At 39.0% G+C, this 26,359-nt stretch overlaps 1 long non-coding RNA gene across 1 annotated transcript; it reads left to right on the top strand.

The window, feature by feature from the left end:
- Positions 1-16,591: 16,591 nt before the first annotated feature.
- Positions 16,592-22,025, top strand: LOC116272380. Its single transcript, XR_004181085.1, has 2 exons — positions 16,592-18,244; positions 21,427-22,025. It is a non-coding gene; the product is annotated as an uncharacterized LOC116272380 (long non-coding RNA).
- Positions 22,026-26,359: the final 4,334 nt, after the last annotated feature.

A 26,359-nucleotide genomic window follows, 5' to 3' on the forward strand; every position in this document is an offset into this window, starting at 1 on the left:
ATGTGTTCTCAGTTATAAGTGAGAGCTAAGCTATAAGAGCACAAAGGCATTCAGAGTTACACAATGGACATCAGAGAATCAAGACGAGGAGAAGGTGCATGAGGCATGAGAGCTAAAAATCTACCTATTGTGCACAATATACACCACTCAGGTGATGGGTGCACTAAAACTTCAGACTTCACCACTATACAATTCATCCATATAACAGAAAACCACGTATACCCCTAAAGCTATTGAAATAAAAAATAAAAACAAAAAATAAAATTTGAACAAATTTTATTAAAAGGATGCAAGCCTTCTTTCCATTTTTAATTAATAGCAATGATGCCATATGTGGTATGCATCTGTTGTCAGTTTTATTTTATGCTGATTATTTCTACCAGCCATAACAATTGGGAAATAGGCAAAAAGTTGGTTGTGTTTCTTTCCTGGATAATAAATAACAAAATTCAGAGACCTGCAGAGACAGAGCTGCAGGTGCACAGAAGAAGAAGAAAAACTACAGTTGTGTGGAGCATGGATGGCTAAACTCTCAGTAACTTGATGGGGTCAAAAGGACAGAAGTGGGCCAGAGTTCAGTTATTTTGGCAGGGTCAAAGGATCCTGCATCAGTCCCTGGCTGCTCTCTTGTAAGTTTTCAACCTTGCTCTTCTCCATTCCTCACCAGACCCCTGGCCTCTTTGGAGCTGCCTGGACAGGAGCTCTCCTGGCCTCTAGCAAACTCCTAGCTGGATTGTGGGTGGAAATTCCTGATACCCTTAGTTGAGTTCATACAAGCCGAACTTTTCCAAAAGGAAGTAATTTTATTCGAGCCAACTAAACAAAACTGAAATACACAAAGAAAATACAAAAGCACAGAGATAGATGAAGTTTCCGCGTTGTGGGCGTTTTAATCACGTGTATCAAGAATCTTTATAGAGTTCATGTCTGGCCCTGCCAATCCACTCCTAGGAAGTTATCTTAAGGTGATATACTGGACATGAGTAGAAAGATGTGTATACCACACATTCATCTACAAAAATTGGAACAAGCTAAATATTTTCTAATAGAGGAATAATTCAAATAGAGTATTTTGATACCATTTAATACTCAGCTATGAAGCAGGGCTGGCAGACTTTTCTGGAAAAGAATAGATAGTAAGTATTGTAGATTCATGGGCCATATGGTTTCTGTAAGAAATAATCAATTCTGCTATTGTAGCACAGAAATGGCCATACATAGTACATAAAGGAATCAGCATGGTAGTCTTCCAATAAAATTTTATTTACAAAAAAATTTTTTATTTACAAAAAAATAAAAACCCAGGTGAATTTAGCATATGAGCCTTAATTTGCAGACCCCTGTTATACAGAGATGATACAGATTTGTATTTACTGACACAGAGAGCCAATTGTAATATACTATTGGGTAAAAACAAAAGCAGATATTAATATGGCATTTATGGTATGATGTCACTTATGAAAAATGAAGATTGGTATGTGTACATATCAGTACAGAAGTGTCTAAAAGGATGTTCAGCAAATATTAATGAAGGTATTATTACTAGGTTGGAGAATTTGAGATGATTGTTTTCCTTTTTTTTTTATATTTTTCATTACTAGAAAAAATATTTTTATTTAATAATTCATACTCTTTGACAAAGTACTTCCATGGTTGCTGTTGGGGTTGCTGCACAGCTGTGAAGCCTGTGCAGTTACACAATTCCAGGAGATGCCATCACATGAACCACCATGTGAAGGGTGCCACCAGAGTTGTGTGATGAGGGAGTCTTCCCACCTTCCATTCTCTGTTCAACTCTGTCCAATTAATTCAACAAGCATTTGTTTGGCATCTACTACCCTAGACATTGTTCTAGACAGAAATATCAGGAAACAAAGCATTCAAAAATGTTTGCCCTTGTAGTGCTTGTGTTCTAGTGAAGGAGAAAGATGATAAGGAGAATAACGAGTGACACATATACAAGACTAGCAAGTAGTACCAGAGCAAGGTGGCAAGGGAGATCCACATGGATTCAGCAGAGTGGGATTTCCATTTTAAATAGAATGGTCGCAGCAGGCCTTACTCAGAAAGTTACAAGTAAGCAAAGACTTGAAAGAGGTCAAGTAGGAAATCGTACTGATTCCTTGGGGAAGAGCATTGCAGATAGTGGGGACGGCCATTGCAAAAGGTCTGAGGGAAAAGTTTGTACTATTGCCCCCTGAGCTGGTTCATGCTAATGATATGTGGAATTATTTTTGGAAATGTTTTATCATTATTGAAAAACTAAACTCCTAGGAATAGCATTCGGACTCCAACATTATTTTAGAATTTGAGTTATACTTTTGATTATACAAATTCAAATATTAACACAAGACATTCTTTTGCTTGAAATCTGTGAACATGTCAGTTCTTTATCAGTTCAGTACATTCTTTATCCCAACCTTACAATCATCAAAGCTTTAAAAAACCTGCATTTGAGAATACCCATTAAAGTCCTTAATATAGCATGATTACAAACCATCTTTTCAGAAGAAAAAAAGCAAGACAATTGTCTGCAAATGACAAAATTTCCAGGATAGTTACAGCTAAAAACATGACTGACAAGTAAGTTTATTTTTCTCTGTGGTTTACAATAACTTTACCCTTAATTATGATTGATAGCATATACTTAGACATTAGAGTTTTAGAAATCCTCTACGATTTTGGAACATCTATAAGTATTATTCACCAAAATATAACTTAAAGAAAATTGGACATCATTTTACCTATCTCTTATTACTAAATATGTCCTGTATATGTGTTTTTTCTGAATGTTTCAGAAGCCCTCTAAACCACCCAGAAACCCAGGCATTAGGAAGGACAATTTTGAAACTTGAGTTATGCTTTTAGGATGGCTGTTAAATGTTAGAGGTTTAGAATGCTGGATTTTATGAAACAGAAATCCAGATTGCCATAAATTACTTGTTTTGCCAAAATGATGGCTCAAAAGGCAAAAACCATTCATTAGTTTTTATTATGACATGACATGACATGACATGACAAGTCATTTGGCTACGACAATCTCTTCAAAGCCAAATTTAACCCTTGTATTAGTTTGTTAATGTTAACCCCAATTTGTTTAAATGAAACCTTATAGGTCATTTCACTTAATCTCAACCAATTTGACCATGGAGTGAAATATTTACAAACCTTTTGACACTCTTTTACTACAGGGCAGATTAGTTTCTTAAGAACTCATTGGAGTGCTTTTATTTCAATTCTTAAGTTATAAAAAGACCATACAATAACATTGAGTTTAGTTAATGTTCACTTTTGACGTTTAGCAACTTTCATTTTTGGTGAAATCCCTAGTTAATACATGATTTTACTTATATACAAGGTGTGGATTCTAGAGCCCAGACAGAAGTGCAGATAAAGTGTGAGTTTTCAGCATCTATAGTCATATATCCCAGGTTTTACCAACCTGAAAAGAAGGCAGGAAACAACCTTGGAACATTTAGCAAACCTAGTGTTTAAGTTGTATGATGTAGACGACCTATTTTCATTTTGACGACACTTACATTTTACCAGTAATCCTTAAGACTACATTTCTTAAACTCACATGGACTAAAAAATGTTTAAATGCTTTCTTTTCTTTAAGACAATTAGTTAGAGCTTGTTTTTATAGATATTACACACATCACATATATAGCAACTCAAACAGAAGATTCAGAGTGTTTTTATTTGCCAGCTTTCTAATTGGATTACTGGCTTCAGGTTGTAGCCCTTGGAGGAACAGGTTATTAGTATTCATTTTTAGGGTCTAATAAGCAGACACAGTTGAAAGCAATTAGCCCTTCCCCCTGGGGAGTCTTGTTTCTAGTGGCAGGAGTGGTGAGGATGTTTCTCTATGTTTTAGGTAGACAAGAGCATGCTTCTCTGATTTATATCTACTATTAGCCATTTCATACAGTGAATTTTCTACCTAGTTATTACACATCAAAGCTCTCTTATAATGTGAAGGAACTTGATATCCCCAAGACTCACAAGGGTATATAATACGTAAGAGTACAGAGTCTTTAGCTTTGAAAGGGAACGATTTGCTTTCAAGTTGGGGCTTTCACAAGGAAAACACGGGTGTTTTGTTTTGTGTATGTGTGTATGCTTCCCCATACACGGACTTTGGCACCTACTCTGTTTTTCCCCAGGAGTCCCATGCTATTCAAAGTTACCTTAGGACCTCTCAGGTATGCATTAAGAATGGTAAGACAAAAAATGGACAAAAATAATTCAGTCGACTGAGAAGAAGAGAGCCTTTTTTTCCCGAGCGACATTTAAAAATATATCAGTAACTTGAATATATACTTTTAATTAGGCTGAACACATTTTAAGAAAATTATTTTAAAATTTCATATTACTTGACTTTAGCTATGCCAAGCAGTTAAGACTTTTGGCTTTTGAACCTCACAGATAAAACCAACCTAGTTTATGACTTAACCGTGAATGTCCAAGGTATTTTCAGAGCAATGATAGTCCGGTTTTGAATATTTCATTGCAAAAATGTGAGAGACAGTGAAAGAGAATTGACCTAAACAAATCTATTTCATTTCCCACCCCTTTGCCCATTGCTGGGCTTAGGCTGAACCAACTTTATAGGAGGAGCCTGATTTACAGTCTACAGTCTAAAATGAAGATAACAGCTGCTTCACACAATATACTTTCCTCCTGCCTGGAAACCAGAACAAGAAGCTAGCCACAAGGTTAGGGACCACAAATTAGGTGTCAAGTAGCTGGAGGCTACAAGATTTTGACTTTCCCTAAACTGCTCTCAAAGTCAGTGCTTAAGATATTTTGTAAACCCTGCTTTTGATGAATCAGCTGGGACCACGCAGATTGAAAAACTGGTTTATCAGATTTTGTGGCCCTCACCCATGAACCGACTTACAGAAGAAGACAGCTATATTTGTAAAATGGCAGAGACTAAAACAAAGTATTGACACATGGTTACAGAATATGTACCTGAGGACTTGGAACAAGATGTAGGACTGTAGCCCAGTTTGTTACTGACCATTTAGTTGGTCTGGCTTGAACATCAGGCGTATAGGGTCCTGGGTCTTCACCCTGACTTAAGATACACTTCTGTTGACAGAAACATACAGAAGGGCATGCAAAGCACACACATTACAACTTAAGACCTACCTCACAAATCTTTTTTCCTTATTTATAAATTTACATAGAATATAAACAATACCTTATTTTCTTTTCTACCGGTTTGCACAAGGAGACAGAAGCCAAGAGCCCAACTGATAAGAAATTTTTACCCTTTTGCCAGCATATCAGGCTTCTAAATTTCCTTTCTTCTAGCTCAACTCTAAGCCAACCATTTTAAGTTTTGGAAAATTGACATTTCCCAGGTTTAACGAACGTTATAAAAAAGATAGAAGTCATTTTAAATCATGAAAAAAGGAAAAACACTATGAAAGGAGTTCCAGTTAGGGCTTTCAATAGGTATTGCCCCCTTTCCTACTGGGAGTGGTATTTCCCCTATTTCTTTGCCTACCCTATCTTCTCTTTTCCCTTTTAGCGTACTATAGGAGACATATTGCTCATCTCTACAATTTTCTTTTGCTTGCAGAGCTGCCTGTTTTAGCTGAAGTTAGGGTTTGGCTTAGGAGCAGAAAAGCATTCCTTTGTAAGAGCTAAAATACCTAAGTTAAATTTTGGAAAGCTTCTATATGCCTATCAGGATAATCGGAAACTTGATATAAGCCTCCCTTTACTTTTCAAAGTTTCTCCAGTGAGATGAGAACTTGAAGAGATCCCAAACAAGGTCATCCTCAGATGGTTCCCTGAAACTTGCTTCTGTAATTTTGGGGAATTTTTTTCTTCCAGTCTGCCATTTATGATTGCTAAATGGGCTGCGTTATTTTGCAACACTTACAAAGGTGTAGTAAGAAGGCCATGCCATTGTGCAAAAGTAAAAAAGAAACTTTTTCATCAAAGTTTCAGGGTTGAAGGAGTCCAAGTGCTTTAAAATACACTCAGCCGGGTGCTGAGGTTCACGTCTATAATCCCAGCACTTTGGGAGGCTGTGGCATGCAGATTGAGGTCAGGAGTTTGAGTCTAGACTGACCAACGTGGTGAAACCCCATCGCTACTAAAAATACTAAAGCTAGCCAGGTGTGATGGCATGTTCTAGTAGTTCTATCTTCTCATGAGGCTGAGGCACAAGAATCACTTGACCACAAGAGGTGGAGTTTCCAGTGAGCTGAGATCTTACCAGTGTACTCCAGCCTGGGCGACAGAGTAAGACTCCATCTCTCTCTCACACACACTAAATATATGTGTAGGAAAAAAAGGTAAAAATAAAAGCAAAAGCATCTTTTGAGCCTCCTTTCTTTTAGTATGTGATCTCCATTCTGCGAATGGAGACTAGCACAGAAGGAGTTGTTCTGTAACTGTATTTTTTTCTTTGCTCCTGAATTTCTGCACCCAATTAATTGTGAAACCCATCACTACAATCATGACACTTTAAGCCACGGGACCAGAGAAACTAAACTTTTGAGACTTAGTTATGCCTTCAACAAGCAGTCTTATTCTTCTGTCTTTTGTTTCCTTTCTATTTATTAGACTTGTGTTTCCTGTATGCCTTTCTTACAAAATGGATTTCAGGAAAAATCATGCAATTAGGCAAGACCCCGTTAAGGGAAGTGTCTGCTAGATTGCTAAAGCGTTTACCCATAGTGAAATGGTTCCCATTAACTTCTAGACTTAAAATCCTCTTATTAATTATGAACTGTCTTAATAGGAGAGAGAATAGATGCTTTAAAGGAACATAGGAACCAAATGGCAGATTAGTTTCCTGCCAGTAGGACACTATAGAGACTAAAATTTTTCTTACAGAAAACATCTTACTCCAAATTGCTAAAGGCAGAAACTGTCCATCACAGACGAGGCTACAGCCTGATTTCTTACAGTGTAAAAGAAACATTTGGAGTTTACTGAAGAGCAACAAAGTGTGCCTCATAGAGGATTTCTATTTCCAGTAGTGGAGGTCTTAGCTTAGAAATGCTATGTGCTCACCAGAGACATGGTAGCAAGTAAACTCACCACAGAGGGAAAGGGGAAAACTCTGTTCCTAGACTGTGACAATCCCTGCACATTTCATGCAGAGAAAGAGTAAGAGGCTGGACATGGAGAAGAAGAGTTTTGCAGAAGAAAGTCCAGGATTTTCTGCAAACACCCTGAATGGGCTGCTGGAGGCAGACCATAGGCCTCTGAATGATGCCAGGGTGTTCCCTGGCCAAAACCTCAAACCCTTGTGTAATGTGGCATTCCCCATGTTCTCCCCAGCAAGCCTCACATCCAAGTTTTTATTACAGCAGCCAATGCTAATCGTCTGTACTAAACTGATGGATTCCCAGTGATTTATTGGATTTATTTTAATATAGAGGCAAAGAGAAACTCGGAATGATAGAACACGTTTTAAGCTTGCTAGCATGCTAACCACTCTGATGAACACTGTACCTTGGATTCCTGGTCAATGGACCAAAATATTCAGCTCTGATGAGTGGAAAAACACTAGGTCTTCTGTATCCTGCTAATTGGGTAGAATGACACAGACACATGTGGAGTGGTTTTAAGGAGCAGAGAGTTTAATAGGCAAGAAAGAAAGAAGGAGGAAGAAGCTTTTCTCTACAAAAAGAGAGGGAAATGTGGGGCCAGGGGTGGGGGGTGGGGTGGGGCAAAGTTCCAAAACCAAAAGAGGAAACCCCTGAGGTGGAAATCAGCCAGTTACATGAGGAGGCTGGAGGAGATGGTGCCAGATTCACTTAGGCTCAGGGGATTGGTTTGACAAGGCATGTCACTCATGTAGCCCCTAAATAACTGTCCCTCCTACCCTAGACTTTTAATGCAGATGCAGGGTGCCATGATGTTCTGCACATGTGGGGATATGTCGGGGTGGTCATGGGGCCAGGCACATGTAGGGGCAAGGTCAAGGAGAAGAGGACAGGAAGCCATGTTTGGGTGAACCCAGTTTCTAATGGCAGGAATTTTCATATCAAGGTTTGCCTCCCAGACTTTAAGAGCCAGGGCTTTCTTGCTACACAAGAAACATTTTTGGAACTGCTTTAAATGACACAAAAACATTCCAAGGACCCAGGTTTTTCTCTATCTGCTTAAAATCATTTCTTTTCTTTATTATTATTATACTTTAGGTTCTAGGGCACATGTGCACAACGTGCAGGTTTGTTACAGATGTATACATGTGCCATGTTGGTGTGCTGCACCCATTAACACGTCATTTATATTAGGTATATCTCCTAATGCTATCCCTCCCCTGTACCCCGTCCTCACAATAAGACCTAGTGTGTGCTGTTCCCCTTCCTGTGTCCAAGTGATCTCAATGTTCAGTTCCCACCTATGAGGGAGAACATGCTGTATTTGGTTTTCTGTTCTTGTGATAGTTTGCTGAGAATGATGGTTTCCAGCTGCATCCATGACCCTACAAAGGACAAGAACTCATCTTTTTTATGGCTGCATAGTATTCCATGGTGTATATGTGCCACATTTTCTTAATCCAGTCTGTCAGTGATGGACATTTGGGTTGATTCCAAGTCTTTGCTATTGTGAATAGTGCTGCAATAAACATACGTGTGTATGTGTCTTTATAGCAGCATGATTTATAATCCTTTGGGTATATACCCAGTAATGGGATGGCTGGGTCAAATGGTACTTCTAGTTCTAGATCCTTGAGGAATCGCCATACTGTTTTCCACAATGGTTGAACTAGTTTACAATCCCACCAACAGTGTAAAAGTGTTCCTATTTCTCCACATCCTCTCCAGCACCTGTTGTTTCCTGATTTTTTAATGATTGCCACTCTAACTGGTGTGAGGTAGTATCTCATTGTGGTTTTGCTTTGTATTTCTCTGATGACGAGTGATGATGAGCATTTTTTCATGTGTCTGTTGGCTGTATGAATGTCTTCTTCTGAGAAGTGTCTGGTCACATCCTTTACCTACTTTTTGATGTGGTAGGTTTTTTTTTTTTTTTCTTGTAAATTTGTTTGAGTTCTTTATAGGTTCCGGATGTTAGCCCTTTGTCAGATGAGTAGATTGCAAAAATTTTCTCCCATTCTATAGGTTGCCTGTTTTCTCTGATGGTAGTTTCTTTTGCTGTGCAGAAGCTCTTTAGTTTAATTAGAGCCCATTTATCAATATTAGCTTTCTTTGCCATTGTTTTTGGTGTTTTAGACATGAAGTCCTTGCCCATGCCTATGTCCTGAATGGTATTACCTAGGTTTTCTTCTAGGGTTATTATGGTCTAACATTTAGGTCTAACATTTAGGTCTTTAATCCATCTTGAATTAATTTTCATATAAGGAGTAAGGAAAGGATCCAGTTTCAGCTTTCTACTTATGGCTAGCCAGTTTTTCCAGCACCAATTATTAAATAGGGAATCCTTTCCCCATTTCTTGTTTTTCTGAGGTTTGTCAAAGATCAGATGGCTGTAGATGTGTGGTCTTATTTCTGAGGGCTCTGTTCTGTTCTATTGGCCTATATCTCTGTTTTGGTACCAGTACCGTGCTGTTTTGGTTACTGTAGCCGTAGTATCGATTCAAGTCAGGTAGCGTGATGCCTCCAACTTTGTTCTTTTGGCTTAGAATTCGCTTTGCAATGCAGACTGTTTTTTGGTTCCATATGAACTGTAAAGCAATTTTTCCCAATTCTATGAAGAAAGTCATTGATAGCTTAATGGGGATGGCATTGAATCTATAAATTACCTTGAGCAGTAGGTCATTTTCACAATATTGATTCTTCCTATCCATGATCATGGTATGTTCTTCCATTTGTTTGTGTCCTCTTCTATTTCACTGAGCAGTGGTTTGTAGTTCTCCTTGAAGAGGTCCTTTACATCCCTTGTAAGTTGGATTCCTAGGTATTTTATTCTCTTTGAAGCAATTGTGAATGGGAGTTCATTCATGATTTTGCTCTCTGTTTATCTGTTACTGGTGTACAAGAATGCTTGTGATTTTTGCACATTTATTTTGTATCCTGAGACTTTGCTGAAGTTGCTTATCAGCTTAAGGAGATTTTGGAGTGAGACGATGGGGTTTTCTAAATATAAAATCATATCATCTGCAAACAGGGACAGTTTGACTTCTTCTTTTCATAACTGAATATGCTTGATTTCTTTCCCTAGCCTGATTGCTGTAGCCAAAATTTCCAACACTATGTTGAATAGGAGTGGTGAGAGAGGCTATCCTTATCTTGTGTCCATTTTCAGAGGGAATGCTTCCAGTTTTTGCCCATTCAGTGTGATATTGGCTGTGGGTTTGTAATAAATAGCTCTTATTATTTTGAGATATGTTCTATCAATACCGAATTTATTGAGAGTTTTTCTCATGAAGAGCTTTTGAATTTTGTCCAAGGCCTTTTCTGCATCTATTGAGATAATCATGTGGTTTTTGTCTTTGATTCTGTTTATATGCGAGATTGCGTTTATTGATTTGCATATGTTGAACCAGACTTGCATCCCAGGAATGAAGCCAACTTGATCAATGTGGATAAGGTTTTTGATGTGCTGCTGGATTTGGTTTGCCAGTATTTTATTGAGGATTTTTGCATCAATGGTCATCAGGGATGTTGGTGTAAAATTCTCTTTTGTGTGTGTGTGTGTCTCTGTCAGACTTTGTTATTAGGATGAAGTTGGCCTTGTAAAATGAGTTAGGGAGGATTCCTGTTTTTCTATTGATAGGAATAGTTTCAGAAGGAATGGTACCAACTCCTCCTTGTACTTCTGGTAGAATTCGGCTGTGAATATATCTGTTCCTGGACTTTTTTGGTTGGTAGGTTATTAATTATTGCCTCAGTTTCAGAGCCTGCTATTGGTCTATTCAGGGATTCAACTTCTTCCTGGTTTAGTCTTAGGAGAGTGTAAGTGTCCAGGAAATTATCCATTTCTTCTAAGTTTTCTAGTTTGTTTGCATAGAGGCATTTATAGTACTCTCTGATGGTAGTTTGTATTTCTGTGGGGTTGGTGGTGATATCCCCTTTATCATTTTTTATTGCATCTATTCGATTCTTCTTTCTTTTTTTCTTTATTGATTTTGCTAGCGGTCTATCAATATTGTTGATCTTTTCAAAAACCCAGCTCCTGGACTCATTGACTTTTTGGAGGGTTTTTTTTGTGTCTCTATCTCTTTCAGTTCTGCTCTGATCTTAGCTATTTCTTGCCTTCTGCTAGCTTTTGAATGTGTTTGCTCTTGCTTCTCTAGTTCTTTTAATTGTGATGTTAGAGTGTCAATTTTAGATCTTTCCAGCTTTCTCTTGTGGGCATTTAGTGCTATAAATTGCCATGTACATACTGCTTTAAATGTGTCCCAGAGATTCTGGTATGGTGTATCTTTGTTGTCGTTGGTTTCAAAGAACATCTTTATTTCTGCCTTCATTTCATTTTGTACCCAGTAGTCATTCAGGAGCAGGTTGTTCAGTTTCCATGTAGTTGATCAGTTTTGATTGAGTTTCTTAGTCCTGAGTTCTAGTTTGATTGCACTGTGGTCTGAGAGACAGTTTGTTATAATTTCTGTTCTTGTACATTTGCTAAGGAGTGCTTGACTGCCAACTATATGGTCGATTTTGGAATAAGTGCCATGTGTTGCTGAGAAGTGTGTAAATTCTGTTGATTTGGGGTGGAGAGTTCTGTAGATGTGTATTAGGTCCACTTGGTGCAGAGTTGACTTCAATTCCTGGATATCCTTGTTAACTTTCTATCTGATTGATCTGTCTAATGTTGACAGTGGGTGTTAAAGTCTCCCACTATTATCGTGTTGGAGTTTAACTGTCTTTGTAAGTCTCTAAGGACATGTTTTATGAATCTGGGTGCTCTTGTATTGGGTGCCTATATAGTTAGGATCGTTAGCTCTTCCTGATGAATGATCCCTTTACTATTATGTATTGGCCTTCTTTGTCTCTTTTGATCTTTGACGGTTTAAAGTCTGTTTTATCAGAGACTAGGATTGCAACTGCTGCTTTTTTTTCCCCCCATTTGCTTGGTAGATCATTCTGCATCCTTTAATTTTGAGCCTATGTGTGTCTTTGCATGTGAGAGTGGTCTCCTGAATACAGGAAACTGTTGGGTCTTGAGTCTATCCAATTTGCCAGTCTGTGTCTTTTAATTGGACCATTTAGTCCATTTACATTTAAGGTTAATATTGTTATGTGTGAACTTGATCCTATCATTATGATATTAGCTGGTTAGTTTGCTCGTTAGTTGATGCAGTTTCTTCCTAGCATCAATGGACTTTACACTTTGGCATGTTTATGCAATGGCTGGTACCAGTTGTTCCTTTTCATGTTCAGTGCTTCCTTCAGGATGTCTTGTAGAGCAGGCCTGGCGGTTACAAAATCTCTAAGGATTTGCTTGTCTTTAAAGGATTTTATTTCTCCTTCACTTATGAAACTTAGTTTGGCTGGATATGAAATTCTGGGTTGAAAATTCTTTTCTTCAAGAATGTTGAATATTGGCCCCACTCTCTTCTGGCTTCCAGAGTTTCTGTGGAGAGATCTGCTGTTAGTCTGATGGACGTCCCTTTGTGGATAACCCGACCTTTCTGTCTGGCTGCCCTTAACATATTTTCCTCAATTTGAACTTTGGTGAATCTGACAATTATGTGTCTTGGAGTTGTTCTTCTCGAGGAGTATCTTTGTGGCGTTCTCTGTATTTCCTGAACTTGAATGTTGGCCTGCCTTACTAGTTTGGGGATGTTCTCCTAGATGATATCCTGCAGAGTGTTTTCCAACTTGGTTCTATTCTCACCGTCACTTTCAGGCACACCAATCAGATGTAGATTTGATCCTTTCACATAATCCCATATTTCTTGGAGGCTTTGTTCATTTCTTTTTGCTCTTTTTTCTCTACACTCTCACGTCATTTCATTCGTTAATCTTCGATCACTGATACTCTTTCTTCCATCACTGATACTCTTTCTTCCAGTTGATCCAGTCAGTTACTGAAGTTTGTTCATTTTTCACGTAGTTCTCATGTTATGGTTTTCATCTCTATCAGTCCTTTTAAGGACTTCTCTACGTTGGTTATTCTAGTTAGCCATTCATCAAATATTTTTCAAGGTTTTCAGTTTCTTGCACTGGTTATGTAGTTCCTTCTTTAGCTCTGAGAAGTTTGATCGACTTAAGTGTTCTTCTCTCAACTCATTAAAGTCATTCTCCATCCAGCTTTGTTCCATTGCTGGTGATGAGCTATGTTCCTTTGAAGTGGGAGATGTGCTCTGATTTTTTGAATTTCCAGTTTTTTGCACTACTTTTTCCCCATCTTTGAGGTTATATCTGCCTTTGGTCTTTGATGATGGTGATGTACTGATGAGGTCTTGGTGTGGTTGTCCTTTCTGTTTGTCAGTTTTCCTTCTAACAGTCAGGACCCTCAGCTGCAGGTCTGTTGGAGTTTCCTTGAGTTCGACTCCAGACCCTGTTTGCCTGGTTATCAGCAGTGGAGACTGCAGAAGATAGAATGTTGCTGAACAGCGAGTGTGGCTGTCTGATTCTTGCTTTGGAAGCTTCATCTCAGTGGAGTACCCAGCCTTGTGAGATGTGAGGTGTTGTTCTGCACCTAGTGGGGTATGTGTCCCAGTTAGGCTACTCAGGGTTCAGGGACCCACTTGAGCAGGCAGTCTGTCCATTCTCAGAGCTCAACCTCCATGCTGGAAGATCCACTGCCCTCTTCAAAGCTGTCAGACAGGGACATTTACCTCTACTGAGGTTTCTGCTGCTTTTTGTTTAGCTATGCCCTGTCCCCAGAGGTGGAGTCTACAGAGGCAGGCAGGCCTCCTTGAGCTGCTGTGAGCTCCACCCAGTTCAAGCTTCCCAGTGGCTTTGTTTACCTACTTAAGCCTCAGCAATGGCGGGTGCTCCTTCCCCAGCCTGGCTGCTGCCTTGCAGTTAGATCGCAGACTGCCGTGCTAGCAATGAGGGAGGCTCCGTGGGTGTGGGACCCTCCCGGCCAGGTGTGGGATATAATTTCCTCATGTGCCGTTTGCTAACACCCTTGGTAAAGCACAATATTGGGGTGGGAGTTACTCGATTTTCCAGGTGTTGTGTGCCTCAATGTCCTTCAGCTAAGAAAAGGAATTCCCTTCCCCTTTGCAGTTACCAGGTGAGGTGATGCCTCATCCTGCTTCAGCTCTCGCTGGTCGGGCTGCACGTGCAGACCAGTGCCAACTGTCTGACATGCTCCAGTGAGATGAACCCAGTACCTTAGTTTAAAATGCAGAAATCACCCATTTTCTGTGTCATTCATGTTTGGAGCTGGAGGCTGGAATTTTTTCTATTTGGCCATCTTGGCTCTGCCCCAAAGTAATTTCTTAATAACTCCCATAACACTTATGACTCCATATTATTGCAGTGTATTATTTTTTATTTTATATCATATGTAAATTTTCTATTTTTATGTAGCTAATTTGATAAACAAGTATCTTTATTCTTGTCAAGTTTTTAGTATGCTTGGGAAGGCCTTTCCTCAGATTTATTCTTAGAAGTTGTGACTGGGCATAATGGCTTATGTTTGCGATCCCAGCAGTTTGTTAGGCCCTGGAAGTAGGATCACTTGACGTCGTGAGTTTGGGACCAGCCTTACAACATAGGAAGACCCTGTCTCTACAAAAATTAAAATTATCTTCACGTTGTGGGTGGTGGTAGGTACCTCTAATCCCAGCTACTTGGGAGGCTGAAGTGAGAGGATTGTGTGAGCCCAGGAGGTCAAGGCATTAGTGAGCCATAATAACACTGCTGCATTCCAGCATCTGTGACTGAAGAAGTCTCTGTCTCCACAAAAAAGAAAAATACATGATGTATAAAATGATATTGTCATAAAACTAAGATTGTGTAAGCAGTGAGCAGTGGCTGAAAGCTCTGGGAAAAAAACTGTATTCATTGTATTTTTTAGGTTTTCATATACATTTATTAAAAGATATGACAGAATATCATCAAGTTAAAAAGAGCTTTAACATGAAAACGCAGAGAATTTTGACATTTATCAGAGATTTTCTAGGTAGTTATTCTACCCAGTTAGTGCTCTTCAGTGTCATTTTCTGACCTCAGCATGCCAAAGCTACAATGGCCAAAGCATGCAGGGATTCAAAAGCCCATAATCTTCCCTCTTTGTTGAGTTTTACCTCTCTTAATAGGAGGCCCTTCTTTGTGTCTTGCCTTAACTTTACAGCCGCCAAGGTAGAAGATTATAGACTATTTGTTTTGCGAAGAACTAGAGAAGTCATTGACTGTCACCTCATTTTATAGTTGAAGAAATCGAGTTCTTCAGAAGGAGAGCAAATTGAAAACATTCAGTTTGCCTCAGAGCAGTTAGTGAAGTCCAAATTCTCCCATCCAGGATCTAGAGATTTTTGTGCTATACAGCTGGTAGACAATACCATCCTGCCCTTCAGTTTTGTGCTGAGTAGAGATGGGAGTCAACTGTTTAAAATGATGTGCTTAATGGATGTCTTGGCCTCCCTTATTCTTAAGTTGTAACAGTAACATGTTAGATAAATTCATAATTTGTATTATATGACTATATCTTTAATTAAGTGTGGGTTTAATTCCATTAGAAACATTACTTGATGATTATCAAGACATGCTGTCCAATAGGGGAGCCACATACATAACATTCAGTTTTCTAGTAGCCACATTGGAAACAGTATAAAGAAATAGGTAAAATTAGCTTTAATAATATATTTAATCCAATATATCCAAAATATTGTTTCTACACGTGTTCAATATAAAAAATATGAAGGAGATATTTCACTTCTTTTGCACTAAGTTTTGAAATAACATGTGTTTTTTACATTTAAGGCACATCTCAGTTCACAGTGGTCACCTTTCCAGTGTCAATACCCCCATGGGCTGGAGAGTCCTGTATTGGATAGCATTTGAAAAATACAGAAAAGTAGATGGAAGAACGTATCTAAAGTCATGCCTACCAGGGACAAACACTATCAATGTTATGGTCTACTTGTACCAGCCTTTTTCCCTTTGGGCGTACTTTTTTGGTGGCTATTACACGTGGTTGAGATTGTACGCTGGGATCAGATTTGCACTCTGCTGTGTGGTTACTTTTGATCCATAGTTGGTTTGAGGCTCACTTGACTAATGGAAGAAAGAGGCAGTAGGGCTCATTTTAGTCTTAGGTATGCTGTTATGTAGTCACTTATTCAGCTATATTGGCATTTGTTCTTTTTCTGCAAAGTGGGGACATTGAAGTACATGATCTTTTATTCTTTTAAAGTTATTATTTTGAATCTGAAGTCAGCTTTAACAAAAGTCCTATAAAGAGCTCTCTTCCTTAGCATTTAGAGAGTAGTAAGAGACACCAGTATTTTCTGACTTAAACTGTACTCTTGGATTTCTATTCCCTCAATATTTTATGATGAACCTTTTGAAACATATAGAAAAGTTGAATCAATTCTAACACTCATAAACCTTCCACCTAGATTCCACTATTGCAGTTGCATTATATATGCTTCATTGCTTTTATATGTTTATCCACACATCCATCTTACTTTTTTGTGTGTGTTTCAAAGGAAAGTGCAGACACCCGTACTTTCCCTTAAGTATACTCTTTACTTTTTAAAAAGAGGCCTGGACTCTAACACAGCTGACCATGCTTCTGTGTCCTCATTTGACATGTTATGTTTTTTAATAGCTGAGGAGTCTTTAGAAATAAAGCTAAATGAATATGAGAGAGAAATAAAAGAGCAAGTTCAGGCAGAAATGTATCAAAAGGTAAGCTTTACCTTGTTACTGTTAACAAGAGTGACATTTTTGTTTGTCTTCTATAGTCTTAATCTTAGGTATATCAAAAAAATCTAGAACTTTTCATAAAGAATGGAATACTGTACCATTGTGCACATTATTTTTATTTCTGTTGACATTTGCTTATGCCTTTTGAGTGAGTCCTACAAATATAGTGAGTGAGATAAAACTAAAGATGAAATAAAATAATATATTTGAACAGAACATTAATGTTGAACCTAGATGTGGAGAGAGTATTTGTTGCTCTTCTTATAGAATAATACTTAACATTTTTAAACATTTGTGATCAATTTGCAGTTGAAGTTTTGTAAAGATGCTGAGATAGAAAAAAAATTGAAATGAATGCAAAAATAAAATATGAGAAGAAATCAGCTGTGTTCTGGAACAATTTTTGAGAAGGCTTGTCATTCAGAGTCTGAAGCCATAATCTTTTGAAAAACAGAGTATCCTTGAGAGAATTCAAAAGAACAAAGAACCAAGAGGTGGTATGTACAAATATTTTACTGTGTAACTATTTCCTGCAGCTATTAGTAGGTTGGCTCAAGATCCAGGACTGAGATGATACAAGTGAGGTAACAAGGCCCCAGAAGAACAATAGAAACTGGGGTCAACTGTACAAAGGAAAACAAGGGTGGGCCTTGAAATGTGTACACAGATTTGTTTCCTTTGGGACAAGTGGAATAGGAAGAATGTCAGAGATGAGCAATCAACTTGGGATTATGAGAAACACACTTTAATTAAGCTCCATTTTCTCAGGTAGATTAGCTCATGGGTTTTAGGAGCATCTCAGAGGTGGAGAGTAGCTCAAGTGAGTAATGGAAGAACTGGTCTTTAAGACATAGATGACTGATTACCTGTATTAAAGGCCCAGTTGTAGTTGGGGGAGTCTGAAATTAAGAGAGACCAAACCACACACTTGTAGGTGAGTTTATTTTTATTTTTATTTTTTTGGTAGCACTGGGGAGGAATTGTAAGTGTCCATCACTTCTGCACCTTTCAATGAGGGTGGAAAGATGGAGATGTTTAAGGACTGGAGCTTTGTGGAGCCTAACTTATTTGATGTGAGAATGGTAGCCTATTTAACTGAAGATTCTGGGCTTATCTTGCATAATGAAGGGAAGCAGAAGAGAGGCAAGTGACTGCTAACCCAGGGTGAAAGAGAAGGTTGAGTAGTAGTCTCAGGGATCAAGCACTAGATCTGGAGAGACTGGCAGATGGAATTATAACAATTGTCACAGAGTATAGAATTGCAGGATTCAGTTTCAGATGGAAACAGGAAACCAAATGCCGTGTGCTGCCTTTAGACGGAGCCATGGAAATGAGCAAAGTTCAAAGTCTCTGGGGTAAAGGAGTCACCAAGGCTGCAAAGGTCATTCATGAGGCCATTTGATCTGGTCATCCGGGAAGTAACTGGACAAGAGAAAGTCAGGATGAAGGTGGCAGGGGGTCTATGTTGGCAGGTAGGATTGAATCTATTTTTTTAAGATACCATATCTGTTTCTAAGGATATGTCTTAGATCACACTGGATTTACAGCAGTATTTTTGGCCTCCATCAAGTACTGCTGCTGCCAGATGTTAAAAGTGGCAAGGCTTCGCCCTAGCATCATGTCTAGCTTCGGGCTTCTCAGTGAGATTTAGTTGTTTAATGCTAAGGGCACACCCTCTACAATTTTTTGTAGCATTCTTGGGAATTGGGCTTGCTCCAGCTATAAAAATGAATGTTGGATTAGTTCAGTAACCTTGTGACAACACGAACCTTCATTTTGTGTAATTCAGCTTTATAGGACTGTGGGAGGTTTTTACTGGACTTTTTATCCATGGCTGTAATACTGAGGGACTTTGAAGTTTACACAATGTTGGGTTAAGTGCCCTCAGGTACACCTGTGCCATACATAAGCTCCTGCATTGATACTGGGCTTTCTAGAAAGATAACTGAGAAACTCATTCTGATTCTCAGGTGACAACTTGAACTAAAGGATGACTACCTCATTAGTACTAATCAACTAATTGAAGGTGAAAGGAATAATTAATTGTTTTTCAAAATAGATTTTAAGCAATATATGAAATTTTAGTGATAAATAATTTATCTTAAGTCATCTCCTAGAGACGTTTGGATTTCTATTTGTATGGTTAAGAGGATGATGGCTGAAGTAAATTTAGTAATATTTATTTTCAATTAATGTCACACAGAAAAATGGAGATAGTGCTCTGGGTCCTGAAGTCCTGCTTCAAACCTATCTGTGTGTCTAATTGCTTGTGCGCCTTGGGCAGATTCTGTAACTGCATATTCCTGGGCTGAAAATTCTAGGAAGTTTTCTACATTATAGGGTTGTTGAGGGAATTTAGTGAGCTAACTGACATGCATAGTTCATAGCAGGTGGCCAACACTATTATTTTCTACGTCAGCCTGTTCACTCTTTCCATCAGCAGCAGGTAAAAATTCTGTCATTGCATTTTGTCCTATAGATTAAAACAAAATGAGGGGAATTTTTCACATGCCATTGCTTCTTTACTTTTCAGTTGTGTGCTCTTCATTCATTGCAAGCTAGAATTTTAGGTACTTACAACATATATTGTATATAAAACTTATTTTGGGAACTTTGACTTATGTGAGAACTTTGTAGGCCTTCATACTCAAATATGAGATATAGTATATTGGAAAAATGGAGGCACCTCCCGTGTTCAGATTTTATTTTTTTTCTCTCTTACAAGGTAGAGTGTTATTCTGTCACCCAGGTTAGTGTGTACCAGCATGATCTCAGCTCACTGCAATCTCCACATCCTGGGTTCAAGCAATTCTTGTGTCTCATTCTCCCAAGTAGCTTGGATTACAATCATGTGTCACCACACCAGGTAATTTTTGTATCCCCCTGTCCCACCCCTCGGAGATGAAGTCTCATTGTGTCACCCAGGCTGGAGTGTAATGGCATGGTCTCAGCTCACTGCAAACTCTGCCTTTTGGTTTCAAGTGATTCTCCTGATTCAGCCTCCCAAGTAGCTGAGATCACAGATGCCAAGGACCATGCCTAACCAATTTTTGTATTTTTAGTACAGATAGTATTTCATCATGTTGTTCAGGATGCTCTTGAATTTCCGACCTCAAGTGATCCGCCTGCCTCAGCCTTCCTAAAAACAGGAATTACAGGCATGAGAGACCATGCCCAGCTACCTTTTTAGTAGAGATGGGACTGTGCCATGTTGTCCAGGCTTATCTCAAACTCCTGAGCTCAGCCAGTTCTCCCATTTCAGACTCTGAAATCACTGGGATTACAGGCGTTGGCCACCATGCCTGGCCATTTTTACCTTACCTTTTCATATTTAAAAAATACATATTGCTATAATGTGTGATTCTTATTGGGTTCTTGGTTGTCTCTGGAAATTGTGGTGATAATCATGGAAGGAACTTGCTTCATGGGATATGGTCTATAAGCTTTCTCTGCCTCAACTCCAGGGCAGAAGATAATTTTTGTTAGTGTAGTTAGGGCCTTATTGCAGAGATTCAGACATCTCTTTAGTGACCTTAATTAAATTGTGACACTATGCCTAAAGGAGCGTGCCAGATTTTAGTTTTGCAGCACTGTAAAGTCATTATTCAATTGTAAATATTCCTTTTTAAATTTCAGTTTGAGTTAGAGTGTGTCAAAGCCCAGTCTTGCCAATAACAAAATGAAACCTTACGTGGAATGAAAAGAGTAGAGATGAGTGATTATTCACTACTTAAAGAAGAGAAACTGGAGATTCTGACACAAAATAAATTACTTAAATGACAACTGGAAGAGAGTAGAAATGAAAACTTGCATCTCCTAAACCATATATCTTTTTCCTGATTTCCATGTTTTAGTAATTTATATCAAGGCAGTATTATATAACTATGCTTTGTATTTCAAAGATTTATAAAAATTGATAGTTGATACCTCTAGGTGGTATCAAGGCATCCCTTATGCTCTGCTTGCTGATTGGGTTTGGCTAGTGACAATACCAGTCTCCACATATACTGGCCCAAGACTGACCATTGTACTTCACAGCCAAGAGAGGTCATAGTGCCTTTGATGACCTCTTGCCAGTGCTCTGTGATGCCTCTCACTCTCTAGTGCTGAGAATTTCTCCCTTCTCTGATTCTCCAGGCACAAGGAGAGCTAATAGACTGGCCCTGTTACTACCTCATGGAATTTCACAATCATTTGTGGGTATGCTGCATAAGTCACCCTTTATTAAAGAACTCCTAGATGACTTTGGCTGTGGGAGCCATCTGCTTTCTACCTGGATCCCAATTGCTGTTGACAGATGTACAGATTATTTTGGATCTTGGGGACATCATTAACAGGTAGACCAGATAGAAAGCTCCTTCTTGAGTGGTAGAGGAGGGAAACCGCCTTTTAGGTTAATTTGAGGATTTGAAAGAGTTCTTTTACTTGACATATGACTCCAAGAGTAATAACGTTTACACTAAAATGCACTAAATTACTATGTCCTGAAATTTGAGTGTCAGAATTACGCTGAGCTTGTTAGATTTAACATTATATTTATTGCATGAGTACCAAGAAAAGAAACAACAATGTAAAACCGCTTTAAATATTTTTGTTAAATGAAATAAGAAAACTTAAGGTTGATAATGACTAGGATTTCTTTTGATCTTCTTAGGTCTAGTTTAGCTGGCTTGTGAAATTGTGGTATTTCAGAAAGAACTGCAGAAAGCAGGAAATGCTATGGTAGCTGAGTGTGAGGAGTTCAAAAATCACAGGCCAGCTCTGCAAAACAATTGCAAGATGAAGTGAGTATTGCTTCTTGCCAGTTACACTTCCATACCAGTACACTTTGTTAATATGTAAACTTGGCCCAAGTCACACCTGTGTAAATCAGATTGATTTAAACATCCAACATTATACCCCCAAATACAATAAAGGTATTCTTTGTAATTTGAAAAAATTCTCTAGTAATAATATGATATTATATTCATAATAGTAATAACATGGAGAAGAAAGCAAACACACCTAAATGTAAAATTTTTGGACTATCCGGTTTTATCCACTCTTACCTTTTGATTCTTATCCTGAGGATTACAATCAATCACTGTGTCTTCTGCCCACATGCCCCAGAATTTTTTGATATGAATGAAAAAGATGGTGAAATCTTTGAAACATAACTTGTTTGTCTTCTGTTTGTAATTTTTAAACTAAGGACCCTGTCATTTACTGGCATAAATCTTCTCAACTAAAAGAATACAAACAGGATTAAAAAAATTTTCCTTTTGAAGCAGGCTGTGATTTGTTTTACAATAATTTCTTTTCCTATTTTGAATCATTTCAGATTGAGCATTCTGCATGGCTGAAGGCCCAGATACTAGATTATGCAGGTTCCATAAAAAAGTTAACTACTCAGAGGGGGCAGAGCAAGATGGCCAAATAGGATCAGCTCCAGTCTCCAACTCCCAGTGCCAGCGACACAGAAGAGGGGTGATTTCTGCATTTTCAACAGAGGTACCATGTTCATCTCACTAGGGAGTGCTGGATAATCTGTGCTGGTCAGCTGCTGCAGCCCAACCAGTGAGGGCTGAAGCAGGGCGAGGCATTGCCTCACCTGGGAACTGCAAGGGGGAAGGGAATTCCTTTTCTTAGCTGAAGGACATTGAGGCACACAACACCTGGAAAATCGAGTAACTCCCACCCCAATATTGTGCTTTACCAAGGGTGTTAGCAAACGGCATATGAGGAAATTATATCCCACACCTGGCCGGGAGGGCCCCACGCCCACGGAGCCTCCCTCATAGCTAGCACAGCAGTCTGTGATCTAACTGCAAGGCAGCAGCCAGGCTGGGGAAGGAGCACCCGCCATTGCTGAGGCTTAAGTAGATAAACAAAGCCACTGGGAAGCTTGAACTGGGTGCAGCTCACAGCAGCTCAAGGAGGCCTGCCTATCTCTGTAGACTCTACCTCTGGGGATAGGGCCCAACTGGAAAAAAAAAAAAAAAAAAAAAAAAAAAAGGGCAGCAGAAACCTCTGCAGATGCAAACGACCTTGTCTGACAGCTTTGAACGGAGCAGTGGAACTCCCAACATGCTGGTTGAGATCTGAGAATGGACAGACTGCCTGCTCAAGTGGGTCCCTGACCCCTGAGTAGCCTAACTAGGAGACATCCCCCACTAGGTGCAGGCCGACACCCCACACCTCACATCACAGGGTACACCTCTGAGACGAAGCTTCCACAGCAAGAATCAGACAGGTACACTCGCTGTTCAGCAATATTCTATCTTCTGCAGCCTCTGCTGCTGATACCCAGGCAAAGAGCGTCTGGAGTGGACCTTAAGCAATCTTCAACAGACCTACAGCTGAGGGTCCTGACTGTTAGAAGGAAAACTAACAAACAGGAAGGACACCCACACCAAAACCCCATCAGTATGTCACCATCATCAAAGAGCAAAGGCAGACAGAACCACAAAGATGGGGGAAAAGCGGGGCAGAAAAGCTGGAAATTTAAAAAATAAGAGCGCCTCTCCCCCTCCAAAGGAATGCAGCTCATCGCCAGCAACGGATCAAAGATGGACGGAGAATGACTTTGACGAGCTGAGAGAAGGCTTCAGTCCCTCAAACTTCTCAGAGCTAAAGGAGGAATTACATACCCAGCACAAAGAAACTAAAAGTCTTGAAAAAAGAATGGAAGAATGAATAACTAGAATAATCAATGCAGAGAAGGCCATAAACGAACTGACAGAGATAAAAAATGACATGAGAAATACGTGACAAATGCACAAGCGTCAGTAACCAACTCGATCAACTGGAAGAAAGAGTATCAGTGATTGAGGATCAAATGAATGAAATGAAGCAAGAAGAGAAGTCTAAAGGAAAATGAGGAAAAAGAAATGACCAAAGCCTTTAAGAAGTATGGGATTATGTGAAAAGACCAAATCTACGTATGATTGGGGTGCCTGAAAGTGAGGGGGGAAATGGAACCAACTTGGAAAACACTCTTCAGGATATCATCCAGGAGAACTTCCCCAAGCTAGTAAGGCAGGCAAACACTCAAATTCAGGAAATACAGAGAACACCACAAAGATACTTCTTGAGAAGAGCAACTCCAAGACACTTAATTGTCAGATTTACCAAAGTTCAAATGAAGGAAAAACTGTTAAGGGCAGCCAGAGAGAAAGGTTGGGTTTCACACAAAGGGAAGCCCATCAGACTAACAGTAGATCTCTCAGCAGAAACTCTACAAACCAGAAGAGAGTGGGGGCCAATATTCAACATTCTTAAAGAATTTTAAACACAGAATTTCATATCCAGTCAAACTAAGTTTCATAAGTGAAGGAGAAATAAAATCTTTTACAGATAAGCAAATGCTTAGAGATTTTGTCACCACTAGGCCTGCCTTACAAGAGACCCTGAAGGAAGCACTAAACATGGAAAGGAAGAACCGGTACCAGCCATTGCAAAAACATGCCAAAATGTAAAGACCATCGAGGCTAGGAAGAAACTGCATCAACTAATGAGCAAAATAACTAGTTAATATCATAATGGCAGGATCAAGTTCACACGTAACAATATTAACCTTAAATGTAAATGGACTAAATGTGATGGTGACATAGAAGTCTCCATGTTGATCTTGGGATTTTCTTTTCTATTTGTTATCCCAACATTAACACCAGTTCAGTAGTTTCACAGATTCCTTATGCATGCGCAGGAGGAGCAGGGTGATTTAGTAAAGAGAACGTTGCCCTCAGAATCAGAGAACTGTTCTTCTTTTTGACCCCAGTTTTGAAGTTACTTGTTTGATCTTGGACAGGTTACCATAACTTCATTGGGCCTCAGTTTCCTCATTTGTAATGGGGAAACTAATACCTATTGAGCCATGATGAAAAAGGTGAAATGAGGTGGGTTTCAGTCCAGTGCCTGGGACATAAAAAACACTCAGTAAATGGTGATTGGTATGATTTTATTACAGTGTCTTCACTGTGGATACATCTTTGCCCCTTCCTACTTCATAAGAAGGATATTGAAGCTGAGATGTATATTTTTCAGTTTTTTTCAAGCTCAAAGAAAGTGTGTACATGTTACCAGTTCAACTGCTTTTTCACACCTGTTCTGAGCCTTGCTTGTTCCCATCTGCACTCTTTCTTCATCAGTTTGTTGCTCTCTTCTACCAGCAATGATTTATTGTTATCTCTTTATTCATTTCTACTTATTTATGTTCTTCATTTTTTTTCAGTTCTGTCTGTGAAACTTCTCACAACTGAAACCATAGTCTTATGTTAATACAAATAGTTGAACGGGACAGAACTTTTTGCACATGTATGCATTGCTGAGGGCAAGCTTCTTTCTGACAGCATCGTAGGAAGGCATTGCAGGAGAGTGGGACACATGCACTGACTTTGTCTTAGGGAAGTCCAGTAGGTCTTGACCTGCTAACTGTGTGATCCAGCCTCAGTAAGCTTTAGTCCTCCATCTATAAAATGGGAGCTGTGATAGTTCCTTGACCACAGTGTTGTTATGAATGCAGGTTCTTACTTCCTTGCCTGAAACTCAGGCCGCATATTGTGGATTTCATAGCACACACAATCCACAGCATGAGAGTTCTGAGGCACCTGCTGCAGTGAAATGCATTAATTATTTTGCAGTCAACTGTATGAATAGTCATCCTGGTATAAATACAGATAATAAATGGGTTCACAACCTTTCAGGTCAAACTATTTAACCAAATGAGTTCAAGTCTGGCTAGGCTTTTCCACCAAATAACTTAGGAATAAAATTTTGGTTTTCAGAGCTTTTGGGATGTGAAATTTGTGCATAATGGATTCTGAAATTGTACCATGTAACAAAATACATATGAAGCTGTAGCTGGTACAATAAGCCCACAATAAATATTATTGGTTATTACTACCATGGCTTCAGAAACTGCTTAATGTGCAAGTTTGTCCTTATTATTGCTGTCTTCAATTTTTAAAAAATAATATTCTCAAGCATATGAATTTTTTTATCTTCCTTGTGCACTCACTTCTGAAATTAGCTTTTTATACTGTGCAGTCCTAGAGAACAAATTGTCCTGCAATCCAAACAGTCTTTGATCAATCATTCTGTCTGTGGATTAGTAAGTAGCAATATGGTGCTCTGCAATGGTGCTATACATCAGGATTTCTAAAATAATCCTTTTAAGCACAAAAGAATTCTAGCACATATGGTTACACCAAGGATCCCAAATTATCAAATGGAGGTGTGGAGGGTAGTCCTTCCATTTCTGACCTTGAGTTTGTAGTTAATACTAAGCAAGGGTCAAAGAGCTCAAGCAAGATGCCAGACACCTGGATAAGACTTTCAGAAATTGCCATCAGATAGTCATTAACATCACTGCCAAAAGCTCACTACCAGCAAAGAGTTCACCATCTCTGCACTTCCTGAAAGCTTTCAAAAACATTACTTCCAGTTCTCCAGGAAGATATATATTTGCAGAAGACATAGTTGTCTCAGGTGAAAACATTTGAAAAACAAAGAAATGACGTCTTGGAAGCACTCACAGGCAGTGCAGCCTTGAAGCTACACAGGGACAGTTCCTCCAGACAACACTTCTCCACACCCTTTCCAAAAGC

This window comes from Papio anubis, chromosome Y (assembly GCF_008728515.1).
Source record: "Papio anubis isolate 15944 chromosome Y, Panubis1.0, whole genome shotgun sequence".
Lineage (NCBI taxonomy): Eukaryota > Metazoa > Chordata > Mammalia > Primates > Cercopithecidae > Papio > Papio anubis.